General features: G+C 63.7%; 1 long non-coding RNA gene across 1 annotated transcript; it reads right to left on the bottom strand.

The window, feature by feature from the left end:
• Positions 1-11,113: 11,113 nt before the first annotated feature.
• LOC138920183 (uncharacterized) lies at positions 11,114-12,699 on the bottom strand. Its single transcript, XR_011430936.1, has 2 exons — positions 11,772-12,699; positions 11,114-11,398 (listed from the first exon to the last, which is right to left on the bottom strand). It is a non-coding gene; the product is annotated as an uncharacterized lncRNA (long non-coding RNA).
• Positions 12,700-13,038: the final 339 nt, after the last annotated feature.

Raw genomic sequence — 13,038 nt, 5'->3', positions numbered from 1 at the left:
TGGGGCTTCTCCCTCGGCTGGGATCTGCTCCCACAGGCTCCCCACTGTCTAGGATTGAGGAACTCCTCTTTCCTCTGATAGGACGAGGGCAGCTGTGACCCGGGCCCGTGACCAGGCCACTAGCCTGGTTCCCTGGCCCTCAGCAGAGAGCGGCGTGCTCCACGTGCCTGTTCTGGTGAGCTATGCGGGCTGCCAGTGGAGTCTGCCTGGGCCTTTCCAGCCGTGTGTGGATAACTCACTGCTTCCCTTCCCGCTCTCCGTGCACCTGCCCCGTGCAACTGCTCCTTCTGCAGCCTGGAGTTGCTTTTGAGATTTGCGTGTTCAGTTTTTTTTCCTGAAACCAGTGTGTTAGAAAAGGTATTTGAATCATCCTGCATCGTATTTTTCTATAGTAATTCTACTGAGAGTCACGTGGTGAAATTTTTTGAGCTAAAGGAACACCCAGTGGAGTGTCTTCTCTCAGAGTTCATCTGTATTGGAAAGGACCCTGGGGAGAGGGTCCAGGTCCAGACGCGACAGGGAGAGTGGCCGCACGCTGGGAGGTGACTGTTGAGACGCCTCCTTCCTGCGGCAGGCACAGAGGGCCTCCTGCTCAAGTGGGGAGAGCCAGCGCTGGACCAGGCTTCACCTCTGAGAGGTGGCCTTCCTGAAGGGCGGCTCCAGGAGTGACCAGAGAGGTGCCCTAACCTGTTGGCACCTGTGGTGGCACCAGGTGTCCAGGTCTCAGAACAAATCTGAAGTCCTCTGGCTCTGGCAGGGTCACGAGGCCTCCCACGACCGCACTCTGGATCACCTACAGGGGTGTCTGTGGTCACGCCCCCTAATGTCCAGTCAACCCGGAATCAAAGGATGACCAACCTCTGTCAACAGCTAGCCAGAGCTCCAGGCACACGGGCAACATCCGGGGCACTCAGACACAGATGCCAAGTGCTACCAGTGTGAGACTGACCCCAGCTCCTCGGCTCTGAGGCCTCAGGAGCTCAGCATGGCAGCTGTAAGCAGAAAGGCTCCGAAGAGGTGCCAGAGGCTGTTGTCCTATGCAAGGGTGGACCCAAGCACCCAAGTGCCATGCTCCTGGGTAGAGGACATTCCTGCCAGGTGCAGGCCACCCGTCCTGACAGACGTAGAACGCAGGAGCCCTGAGGGCCGTGCTGGCTCGGTGTGGGTGCAGGAGCCGGGAGGCTGCAGGAGAACCTCCTCCAGGTAGGGAATGGCACAACCACTCACCATGGACAGTTCTGGGCTGTTGCCGCCTGACGACCTGGGAGGCGATTTCTGCCCTCTGCACCCTGGGAGTCTGTGAGGGGGAGGGAGATGAGGGGACAGTGGGTGGCCCCTGTTATGAGGACAGGGGCACCACGTCACCTCAGCCCTGCTTCACTGCCTCGGAAATGTGGGGCTTTCTGTAGGTTGAGGGGAGAGCTGCTCTCCCCAGGCCTTGACTTAGCCACCATGGAGGTCCAGGGCGCAGTGCTTCTGGGCGAGATCTGTCCTGGGTCCGGCATCCAGCCCAGACAGTGGCCCTCCCACCTCCCAGGTGTCGGGCAGGAGGAGACCCGACGCCGTCTCTTCTGTCCAAACTGTCAGTCTGCTTGGATTGGGTTAGTGATGGGCATGGGCATCTGTAGGGGCTGGCGGGAGGGGTTGGCAGGCATGGCCAGCTTGGCACTGTGTCTTGGTGGGAGCCTGAGAAGGGAGCAGGCACCTTTTCTCAGTCTAGGTAGAGAGGTCAGGAGGGTGGGCTTCATGAGCTCCAAGAACATCCAGGTCCCTGGGGGGTGCTGCTCCACGGTGGGGAGGCCTCACTCCCGCCTGACTGTCTTGGGCGCCCTGGCACACCCTGGGGACGGGGCTGAGGCACCGGGAGGTGGGGAGCCAAAGCCTCTGCACTCGGTGTGGACATCCCCGCTCTGGAGAGGTCCTGGGTTCCCTGGAGAGGCGTGCTTGGCCTGAGGTCAGGAGAAGCTCTACAGAGGCACGTTGTGGGGGGGGTTAGGAGGGGGGCTGGTGAGGAGGGCACAGTCCTTGTTCTCAAACTTTTAATTTGGAAATAGTGTCAAATTTACAGAAAAGCTGGAAGAATAAGAATAGTACGGAGAATACCTTTTTCTAGATTTGCTTTTGTTAAAATTTTGCCCCATTTGCTTACTGTGTGTGCACGTGTGCATGTGCGTGTGTGCATGTTACATATGTGTGTGCATGTGTGTGTGTGTTTTCTGCACCATTTGAGGTCTGCCGTGGATCTCTCACGCAGACACCCTGGCGTGTATTTGATCACAGCGCATCAGGCTCTTCAGTGAATGTGACACGATGGTGACACTTACCAACGAGCCATCTGATTCCAGTTTGGTCATTAACATGACAATGTCCTTTATGCATTTAGGGGCAGAGGGAGGCTTCTCAGCCCAGCCGCTCACCCTGTGTCTTGAGGAAACCTCAAGGTCCATGCTCCACTGACCTCCCCTCCCCCACCTCCTCACAGGCCTGGTGGGGAGGCCCCAGGGTTGATGCCACCCCCTCCTGCCCCTTCCTGCGGGGTCCACTGGGTGGCTGGCTTCTTGATGGCCTCTGCTGGAGGTGGAGGATATCGAGGATAGCTGGTGATTGCTGTCCCAGGGCAGTGCACCATGAGCATGTCTTTGTGGCCGGAGAAACCCTGGGCAGTGGCCCATGGATGCGGGTTTAATCCCTGGGCCATACAAAGAGGGAGGGTGTGCCCACCGGCAGAGGAGGGTCAGGGGTCCTGGGGCCGGGCCTGGAGGCAGAGGTGGTGACACCAGAAACACACCCCTTTCGTCCGTCCTGGACGCTCAGCAGGTCACTGCTTCTTTGGGCGGCCCGGGCACCACAAGGCCACTCCCACTGCGGGGGTCAACCAAGGTGGTCTCCTTGCTTGCTGTGAGACTGACTGCCAGCTCTGGGGAGGCCGGTCCTCTGAGTGGTGTCCCGAGTGCCAGCTGCCATCTGCACCCCACCATGGGGGCTAGCACCACTGCACCCAGGTGTTAGAACAGCTGCTGGTGGAGGTTCTGATGTGGCCCTGGTAGGACGGGGTCTCTGTGCCTCATGCCTGCACCGTAGGACGATCCCGTCAGAGGCCGATTTCCAGCCACAACTCACGGGCTGGCCAGTGAGTGGCCAGTTCCTGTGGCCTGCCTCTTCTTGCTTGGCTGGATGTCATCTTTTGCCCTTCTCCCCTCCACAGCACTGATGTCTGGGTTCCTACCTGCCCAGGTTTGCTCCTGGTGCAGCCGTGTGAGTCCTGTCACCACTCGGTGCAGATTTGTTCCTTCAAGCGGGACCCAAAGGGCCTCTCACAGCCCCCCAAGCCCTAAAGTCACTAGAACCTGGAAATCAGTCAGCCTCTGAGGTTCGGCTCACTGTCTGCTTTCAAGGGCACAGGGCTTGGTGACACAGTCCTTGCCACTGAGGGCCACAGGGCCAGCTGGGGGGTGAGGACCCCCACGGGTCACAGGGCTCATTCTGAGGGTGAGCAGACAGCAGCCTGCTGCTGCAGGATCTCTGGAGAGGAAGGACAAGGCTGGTGTGGACAGTGCTCGGGGTAGGCCTCCCCGAGAAGGGGAGGATGTGGGAGGAGCCAGGCTGCAGGGCTGCTGAGAGCCTGAGGCAGGGCCAGAGTCGGGGCAGGGGCAGCCGGGAGTGGGGGTTGGGGGAGCAGCTTAGGCACTGGGACAGTGGGCCGGGAGGGTGAGCCCATACCTGGGCGGGAAGGGAAGGTCGGGGGGACAGGGCACTGGGCTGCAAGCAACAGGAGAGCAGTAGGCAGCCGGGCATCTGCATCTGGAGGTTGGGAGTGGGTGAGGGCACGGGAGCGTGGTCTGAGAGGGATATGGTCAGGGCAGTGGGCGAGGAGGCCAGAGGCTGGGGGGCTGTGCCTGAGCTGCCCGCTGAGAGCTGCTCCTTCCTTTAGCCATGGCCCTACCCCAAGCAGGCTCCGCATCTGTGCCTGCCTTCGAGAGCCAGGGGCAGGGCCCCAGCCTTCTGGGGAACTTCCTGGGGCTCAGGATCCTGGCTGCACAGAGGCCAGGGGCGCTGGAGGGTGGGAGTAAATGTGGGTGCCGCCAGAAGACAAATGGCCCACCCAGCCTCACTGGGACGGTCCCCTGTAGATCCCTTGACTCCAGGGCAGCTCGGGGGTGGGGGCAGTGAAGCTCGGGGCTGGCCCTGCTCCTGTGCACACCCAGTGGCCTGGGGTCCCAGGTGGGGCATGCTGTGCAGCCAGCTCTGCTCTTGCCTCTGTCCAGTTTTTCTGCCCACTGGCTGTGGAGGGGCGCCGCCTGGCGGGCAGAACCTGGCTGGAGAGGAAGGCAGATCTTGAGCAGCCCCAGCTGATGGGATGTGTTCTGGTCCGGCCTCTCCTGGCCGGTCACCAGCCCTGGTGGCTAGTGAGGGACTCCAGGTTGGGGCAGCTTCAGGGAGTAGGTGGTATAAGGAAATGACCCCAAGGAGAGCTGTGCCCTGGGAACACTTGCCCTTGGAGTGGTCAGGGAAGCCTCCAGAAGGTGGACATCAAGCTGAGGCCGGAAGGGCTGTTTGGAGAGGGGCAGGGCGAGTGGAGAAGAACCTTCCAGTTGGAGCTTGGAGTGGCTGGGAGTCCAGAGGTCTAGGGGTTGCTGGTTCTTCTCTCCTCTCCAGCTGCCCTCTGTGCTCTGTGCATGCACACACACATGCACAGGCACACTGACATACATATAAATGCACAGATGCACACGTGAGCATACAGAAACACCCAATTGTGTGCACACATGCAACCCATGTACACATGTATGCACAAACGTACATGAACACACGCACACACACACGCACACGGGCCCTGGTAACACTGGCAGTTGTAAAGATAATAATGGTCCAAGAGAAACAAGGACCCTTGGGGGCAATCCTGCCTTCTCCTCCTTCTGGGTACAGGGGAAGAGCACCTCCTCAGTGCTCTGCCAGTGAGGGAAGTGGGGTTTGGCTGGAAACAGGCCTTTCTAGGGGCTCTTGGGACACTCTCCAGTCTTTGGTAGGTGGGCTCTGAGAGGGATGGCACCATGCCTTCTAAGCCGGGAGGCAGGACTGCTTGCCCTAGGGGTCCTGCTCTCCTCTGAGTGTGACGTGCTTGGGGAGATGCGATCTGTGTGCCAAGACAGAGTTCTTCCCCTGTCATTTTGGAGGACTGTGGGTAAGGGACATTGGAGACTGCCTAAAGATCAGCTGAGGCTGCTTGGGCAGTGATGGCTAGGGGCCTCCGTAGCATGAGGAGAGCTGTCTTCCCAGGGGCTTGGGGACCTGAGTGTCACACACCCAGTGTCTGTCACTAAGTGCCCCACACTTTACCACTCAACTCTCAGCTCTTTGTCCCACCCCATCACTACCTCTCCTGTGTCCTTAGCATGCGGTCACCCTCCTAGGAACACATGGGTCTTTTGAGTGACCTTTGGGTGGCCATAGTTCCAGGGGGTCTGCATCCTCTTCATTCTGCTGGCCTACCCTCATTGCTTCAAAGAAGTGAAAACAGGACCAGCTAGAGGGAGTTTGAGTGGCCCCATCTTGAGGTTGATGATGATAATGGAGATGATAGAGGTGATGATGGTGATGGTGAGGATGGTGGAGATGACGATGATGGTGATGATGGTAGAGATGATGGTGCTGATGGTGACGATAACTGCTCACGTTTACTGAGTGAACATGTCTGAGCTTACTCTCCAGCCACAGAAGAAGAAACAGAGGTACAGAGAGGTGAAAGAATTGGGTAAGGCCTGAGACTTCCTGCCTGCTGTCATGAAGATGCTCCTGCTCTGTCCTAGACTCAGGTCCAGCAGGGTTCCTGGGAGGAGTGCAGGAACCCTGTACTCTCCCTGCCCATCAGGGTTCCATGCCCTGCAGGGTTGCCCAGATTTTGGCAGGATTTGTGGCCCAGCCCCTACGAAGGGCTCGGAAATGTGTGTTGAAGGAATGAATGGAGAGCATCCAGGTGTGCGGGGGCCTCACCCCATGTGGGTCTGGGGGTCCTTGCTCCCCTGGTCTGAGGTGCTGGGGCAGGGGGCTCTCTCCCAGTGGGGAGGGGGCTGCCTCTGCCATCGCGTGCATGCAGATGGCCTTCAGGGCTGGCCTCTGCTGCCCGTGCAGTGCTGGAGGTCCCTCCCGGGCCTGTCGAGGTGCAGAATCCTGCAGCGGCTCCGAGACAGCCTCATGTGGTGGGCGTGGGCCTGCAGTTCCAAGTCTCCATGGGGTGAGGCATGCAGCATCCTGCATGCACCTGAATGGGGGTCTGTGCTGCCTGGCTGGACTTGCAGCTTCTACCTGAGCTTGGTGCATGTGCTTCACGGAGCAGCCCTGTCCTGACCCTACAGACACCATGCCCACTGCCGAGTGTTGACTGTACTTTTAGAGCTGTAACAGGGCACAGCCTGGGGCTGAGAGTGTCCCAAGCCTCATCTTGTTGGCCATCCATTCCTGTGGGGTGCAGACTCTGCTCACAGGGCTAGACGTCCCTGGGCTGGTCACGGGTCCTTGTCCTGGCTTGGGGCTCTCAGCACGAGGGTCTGTAGCAACACCCAGTGACAATCCAGGTGCCCCCCGAGTTCTAGAGCTCCTGGCATAAACTTGTATGGAGGCACTGCCCTGGGGCCAGGCTGAAATGCTGAGTCCACTGGACTCTGGGGCCAGAGTGGTGTCCCCTGCTGAGGGGTGACCTTGAGGTCAAGCCCTGCCAGGAGGCAGTGTGTCCCCTGAGGTGAGGAGCTGGGCAAGGGGGGGCCCACAGGTCTCTGGCACAGCCTGAAACGGCCTGCTGCACATAGCTGAGGACCTGAGATGAGGCCTGGCCTCTGTGAGCAGAGCCTTGCTACCTACCCAGGGGCTGTGCGTCTCCATCTCGCTCCATTTCTGGCCCCTGGCCAGGGGAGGGGGCTCAGCTACCCTGGGCTTTTAGTGGCCCACCCTATCAGAGAATCTGCAGAAATGGCCTGTGAGGGCCTCTTCTGAGCACTTCCGGCTCCTGTTCCCCAGCCCCTGCCTTCCTGCTGGGCGCTCCTTGGGTGGGGAGGATTTGGGGATCAGCCTGGCCAGCTGGGGTGGAGTGTAGACCTGGCAAGGGCAGGTGTGTGCCCATCTTTGTGGCCATTCTTGTCTTGGCTGCTGCTGACTCCCCACAGGGGAGCCGGGGTGGTCTGTGCCTGTCCGGGATGAGGATGGCGAGGATGGTGGTAGGAACGTAGGTGGGAGGGGTGACGCCTGGCCATGCAAATGAGTCCTTTCCTTTCTCCTCCTAAGACATGCCCTGCTCGGCTCCCTGGAGCAGCCTCTCGTCCACCCCTAGGAGACACATGGATTTTGTTCTTCTGTTTGTGCAGAGGAGAAGACAAGGTCCACCGGGAACACGATGCTGAGAAGGATGGTGGGCCAGAGTCCAGGCAGGTGCGGATATGCAGCGCCAGGGCCCGCGTGCGAGGGGAGCTCCTGCTTTCCCGAGGGTGGCGCGCTCTTCCTGGCCTGCCCAAGAGGCCCCTGTGGAGGCTCCAGGGTGTGTGCCTGGGGCTGAGGGTCTGTGCTCTCTGGGGTCACCCACCACTAGTGTCCAGGCTTATGGGCCAGGCTGGAGGTAGCCGGGGGCAGGCAGCCTGGAGAGCCCAGCTCCAATCTCCACACTGGCCAGAGGCCTGGCCACAGCCTGGACTGAGGGGGCCCTGACTAGGAGGTGAGGTCAGAGCAGGGCCGAGGGGACCAGGAGTGTGAGGGGAGTGGCTGCCCCAGCCCCGCTGACCACGGCCTGGCCCTGCAGCACCTCCCTCTCTGCTGCTGCGTGGGGGCGGGCCGGTGCTGGCAGGTCTGGAGGAGTTTTGGAGGAGGCTGGGGGCAGGCAGCACCAACCTTGGTGGTTTAGATTTTACTCAGAGCAGAGAAGTCTTCTCCGCAGGGCCGGATCCTTGGGCAGGCCAAGCAGGGGTCCCTCGCCTCTGCTCCTGTCCCCTCACTTGCCTCACTCTGGGGCTGGTGCCAACCCTGCCTCGGAGGATGTTCTGAGCACTTGCCCAAGCTTGCTGAGGATGACTCCCCAGCACCTCTGCAGGGAGTGTCCTGTGGGTCGGGCCTGGCCAGGAGCTGGGGCCGTTAGCACTAGGCAGGGGCCCAGCTCTTCCGCTGGCGTGGGTTTAGTGGGCTGTGTGAGCATGGGTATGCGTGGGAGCGTGTGACAGCATGTAACTGTGTGTGAGGACGTGTGGCAGCATGTGAGGAGGGGGAGGCTGAGCGTGGACACTGAGGGCTGTGTTGGGTGCAGAGTGCAGGATCTGGGCTCAGTGCCGAGGTCTGGGCTCTGTCCTGCGGCACGTGGTCCTCCCTGCACTGCGACAGCGTCTGAGGCTGCCCAGTGGCGGCCCTGAGAACTCTCAGAGCTGCAGACCACCCAGGGGCCTGAGGCGCAGGTGCACTGACCTCCTTAGGGGAGGTTTTAGGAGGACGGAGCTCCCCAATTTCTTCCTGGGTGAGCCTACCAGATGCCAGCTAGCCCAGGGAAGGTTCCGAGGGCCAGCCCTCAGCTCTAGGTGACCCCTCCGCCCCCGCCTGGCTGACCACTCAGGGTGCATTCTGGTCAGGACAAGGTCCCCAGGAAAGGGAGGTGGGCAAGCACAGCGCCCGGCCCCATCGTCGTCCAGAGAGCCAGGGGAGCACCTCCCTCGGGGCAAGGTCTGCACTGCCAGGTCAGGGAGGATCTGAGCAGCCCCGAGAAGGCTGAGGCTGGACAGGGCCACACTCCGCCCATGTCCAGCGGGGACACCGGACCCAGGCTGACTCCCCAGTCCCTTGAGTGCTGTCCTGGAGTGGCCCTGGGGCCCTTCCCCCCAGGACCAGAGGTGTCCCGGAGCGTGCCGTCTGCATTCCTCATGGAGGAGGGAAGGAGAAGGGGCTGCGAAGCCCAAGGTCAGTGCTGTGGGGCCAGCTCTGCCGCCGTGGTCAGGCGGGGCCTCGCTGGAGCCACCTGGCACTTCCCTGTCCTCCAGGGGCTAGGGGGTTTGGAGGACTCTGGCCTCGGGCTCTGCAGTGACCCCGGTTCAGGGTAGGGGTGGGAAGACGGAGGCCCCTGGCTTCTGTGTGTGCCTGCAGCATGCGTCACAGGGAGGGACTGCAGGCCCGAGCTGGGAGAGGATGGGAGGTAGGCTCCCTGCCCTGCAGCTGCAGGAGGGAGTGGGGTGCAGGGGCCAGGGCCTGAAACCCTAGTGGCTCCTTTTGTCCTGTTTGCTGCTCTCTCCTAGGCCCTCGGGGCTGGGAGAATCTGGGGGAGACCAAGGCCCTTGCCCAGGCTTGGAGCCCGGCGCCAGAGGGGCTCATCCTCACCCCAGTTAAGAAGAAAGACTGGCAGCTGCAGAGCCCGGGTCAGGGACTTGCTGGGGGGAGGGGGCACATGTGGTCACCTCCCCCACTGACCGTCACTGTATCGGCCTGAGCAGCACAGCCCTGCAGCTGAGTGACCCAAGGCGCTGTTGCTGGTAGGGGAGCCCGGGGATAGGGGAGCCTGGCTGGTGAAGGGAGGCAGGAGGAGGTGGCGGCCCAGCTTGGGCCAGGGTGCCAGCAGGTGGCGCTGGCTCCTGAGGACAGAAAAAAAATGCCTGCAGCAAACCTGAGTGGGTGTCACTGCGGCTGCAGATGGTGGGGGAGGGACTGCCATCCTCCCCCTGGGCTGCAGAGCCTCACGTGCCTGGGTCCCACACAGTCTAGAGTGAGGTTTGGAGCGGGCTGCGGTCCGGCGCATCCACCTGTCCTTGTTTGGACCCTGGACGCAGGTGTAGACGTGTCCCCTCCCCCCGCCCCCATTTCGAGTCTCCTCCTCCTCGAGGCCCGGGGGCAGGTCCAGGAGCTCAGTAAGGGCCACCCCCCACCCCACCGCCGCGGGGACTGAGCAGGGAGACTTTGCAATGACCTCAGACCCTACCCCACCCCCTCCCTCGTTGCCATGGCAACTGCCCAGAGCGCCTGCCAGTTGGGGCGAGTGGCCCTCGGGACGCAGGTGGCCCCGCGCCCGTGGCTCCTGTCCCGAGGGGCCGCCCCGCCGCCAGCACCGCGGACAGCGCCCCGACCCGCCCGCGGGGTGGCCGGACCTCCCCAAACCGAGCCCCCGCGGCTGCCGATTCCCCGGCGCGTGGCGCACCCCCACCCCCCGCCGGCTCCCACCCCCCACTCCGCCGCTCCCCGCGGACCCTCCCTTTGTCTCCCGGCCCCCGCGCTCCCTCGGATGCCCTCTCGGTCCCCGCCACCCTCTGGGCTCTTTGGCGCTCCGTGCTGCGGGCGCACGTGGCCGAGGGCTATGGCCGGGTGGCCGCAGCTTCGTCCGGGCCGCAGGCTTCCCCCTCGGTCGCCTCCACCCGCCCCGCGACTCCCGAGACATGCGGGCCCCTTTGTGTCCCGCGGCCAGGTCCCCGGCCCGGCAGCTGGGCCGCCCTCTGGGCGGGCTCATTGTTCGTCGGATTTGTCCGCGGCGCGAGGGGCCGCCGGGGGCCGGGCTCGCCTTCCTCCCGCGGGAGGGGCGCCGCGCCGGCCGGGCTCGCGGGCCATTTCCATGAGAAAGGAGCGGCGGAGGCGCCTCTCTTGGCATTCACCGCGTGCCTTAATTGTATAGACATTAAATCAAGGTCCGCTGTGAACACGTAGAGGGGCCCTCAGGGCTGCGGCGGGTGGCGAGCGGCCGGGCCGGGGTCGGGGCCGCGGCTCCGGCTCGCGTGGGGTCCTCGCCCAAAGGGCGCGAACGCTCCGGCGTCTTCGCCGCGGGGCGGGCGGGCGGGGGCGCTGCGCCACGCCGACGGTGCTTCCTCGGACTCCAGCCCGGATCCGCCCCCAACTCTGAGGAGCCCACTCTTCTCCCCCTTCCGCAGCAGGGAGGGGGCCCCAAGCAAGCCCCTCGGGGCGTCCTGGGTGACTGGCGCCCCGCGGAATCGCGGCGAGGAGGCGAGCGAGCGTGTGCGCGCCTAGCTGCCTCCCGCGGGCCGCGAGAGGTGCAGAGCCCGCTCCGACAGGCCAGCGCGAGCTTCTCCGCCGCCGCCCTCCCCGCGCTGCGCTCCCCTCCCCGCCGGACCCACGAGTGCGCTACGGATGCGGTTAAAAGAAAGAATCTCGATGCTCAGAGATGAAACCAGTCTCTTTTTACAGCCCAGCGAGCTCGCCCACCCCGCGCGCCGGGGCCCGGCGAGAAGGTTCGAGCTGTTGGCGGGGAGAAAGACGGCGAGACCCGGAGAGGCCGCTCACTGGATTCGCCCCGGCCCGGCCCCGAGCGCAGTTACCCGTCCCGGGCGGGAGCTGCCGCCGACGCCTGCCGCTCCTCGGCCGCCGCCGTCTCCGCCTCCGCTCCCCAGCGTTGCCCGTTCCCGCCTTCTCCTCGGTGCCCGCGGGCCCCACACGCCGCTGCCTGGGGGAGGAGGGCGCGGGGACGTCGCCAAAGGTGCCGGGCAAGTTCCGGAGCACCGCGGGCCGGCTGGGAGCCGAGCGTCCGCGGGGTCAGCTGCGGGGCGCCCAGCTCCTGCTCCCCCGGACCGAAACGGGCACGACTGTCCCCGCGCCTGCAGCAGCTGCCTCCGCGCGTATCCGCGCTCGGCTCGGGCACCCGGCGATTATCACTGGGGCGCGCGGTGACGTCACCGGCCCCAGCTCCGCCGCCGCCTCCCCGAGGTGTCCTTGAGAACTGCGGGGCACGCGCGCCGCGCACACGCGCACACACGCACTGCGCGCCCGGTGCCTCCCGCGCACACGCCGCGTCCCGCCCCGCGCGCTCCTCTGCTTACATGGACGCCGCCCTCGAGCATCCTGGACCGTGCCCGGCGCCCTGTGGCCACACGGATGACCAAGGAAACACCTCTCTCTCTCACACGCTCCAACCCCGCCCGCGCCCACGCGGGTGCTCCTCCTGCAGCCCGCCGGCCACAGCCGCTCTGGGCACACACTGACACCCACCAGCCACGCCTCGACCGCACACAGCCAGCCGCGCCCGCAGACGCTCCTCTGAACTCAGACCTTCACCGCAGGTTCCCGCCGTCATTTCCCAGCAGCCCCTCCAGCCCCCGGAGGAAGGGAAGGGACTTGCGGAGGGAGCACAGCGCCCACGGGGCACAGGCCTTGCTGGGTGGTTATGCGGAGGAGAGAGACAGCGACCCCTCGTCAAAGACGGCTCCCTTTTCTCACTGTGTCCTGACTGGGGCGAGGCGGGGGGAGTTCTTGCCCCCAGAGACCACGGAAGCGCAGGCGACAGACACCTCATGGGCTGACTGCGGGGCGAGTGCCCTCCCCTTAGGGTCCTTCGGAGGGCTGACCCTGATCTGTCTCTCTAGGGCCAAGGATCAGCGGCTTTCCTAAGTCACACCGCCTCATGCCTCCCCCATGGGTCTTTGTTGCGGTGCAGAGCGTGCGGGAGCTGCAGGCCTAGGGTGGGCCGCAGGCCTCTGCCCCTCTCCTTCCCTCCAGGCCAGCCCAGCCCCTGCGCCATCTGCCTTAGAGCAGAACCTACTGACCCCACTGCCCTGGGTGTGCCATCCTGCTTCCTTCCCTCTCAGCCTCTCCAGCACTGCGGGGCAAGGAGAGCCAACTGGGAAGGGTGTTGGGACTCAGGGTGGCTCTGCCCCAAACCTGCTTGTCCTCCACCAGCCAGGTTGCCCCTCCCCCTCGGTGCAGCTTCAGCCTGACCGTTTGGGCTGGCCCTCATTCCTTCACCCTTTACCGACCCTTCTCTCTCCCAAGGCAGGCACGCACCCACCCCCCCACGCATACCCCCAGTGCATCACACTCAGGAAACCTCCCCAGACCTTTGGGGCTCACAGCTCGCGACGGGCGCTCTCACTGGCCGGGGTGGACAGTGAAGGACGCTGGGCAGCTGGCAGTTTCAGCTTCATCAGAGACTGCGTCTCCCTCTGCCTCTGCCGGCCCTGTGGCGCTGGACACCCACCCTCAGCCTGATGCTGCTCCCCACAGCAGTGGGATCCGCTGTCCATGGTGTTAAAGCTGAACCCTGAACCCGTCTCGACTTCTCCGGCCTTGCCTCCAGACTTTTCGTCCGTC

The sequence above is a fragment of the Equus caballus genome, chromosome 22 (assembly GCF_041296265.1).
Source record: "Equus caballus isolate H_3958 breed thoroughbred chromosome 22, TB-T2T, whole genome shotgun sequence".
NCBI lineage: Eukaryota > Metazoa > Chordata > Mammalia > Perissodactyla > Equidae > Equus > Equus caballus.
Note: the sequence above shows the minus strand (reverse complement) of the source record. Positions and strands in the feature narration are given on the sequence as shown.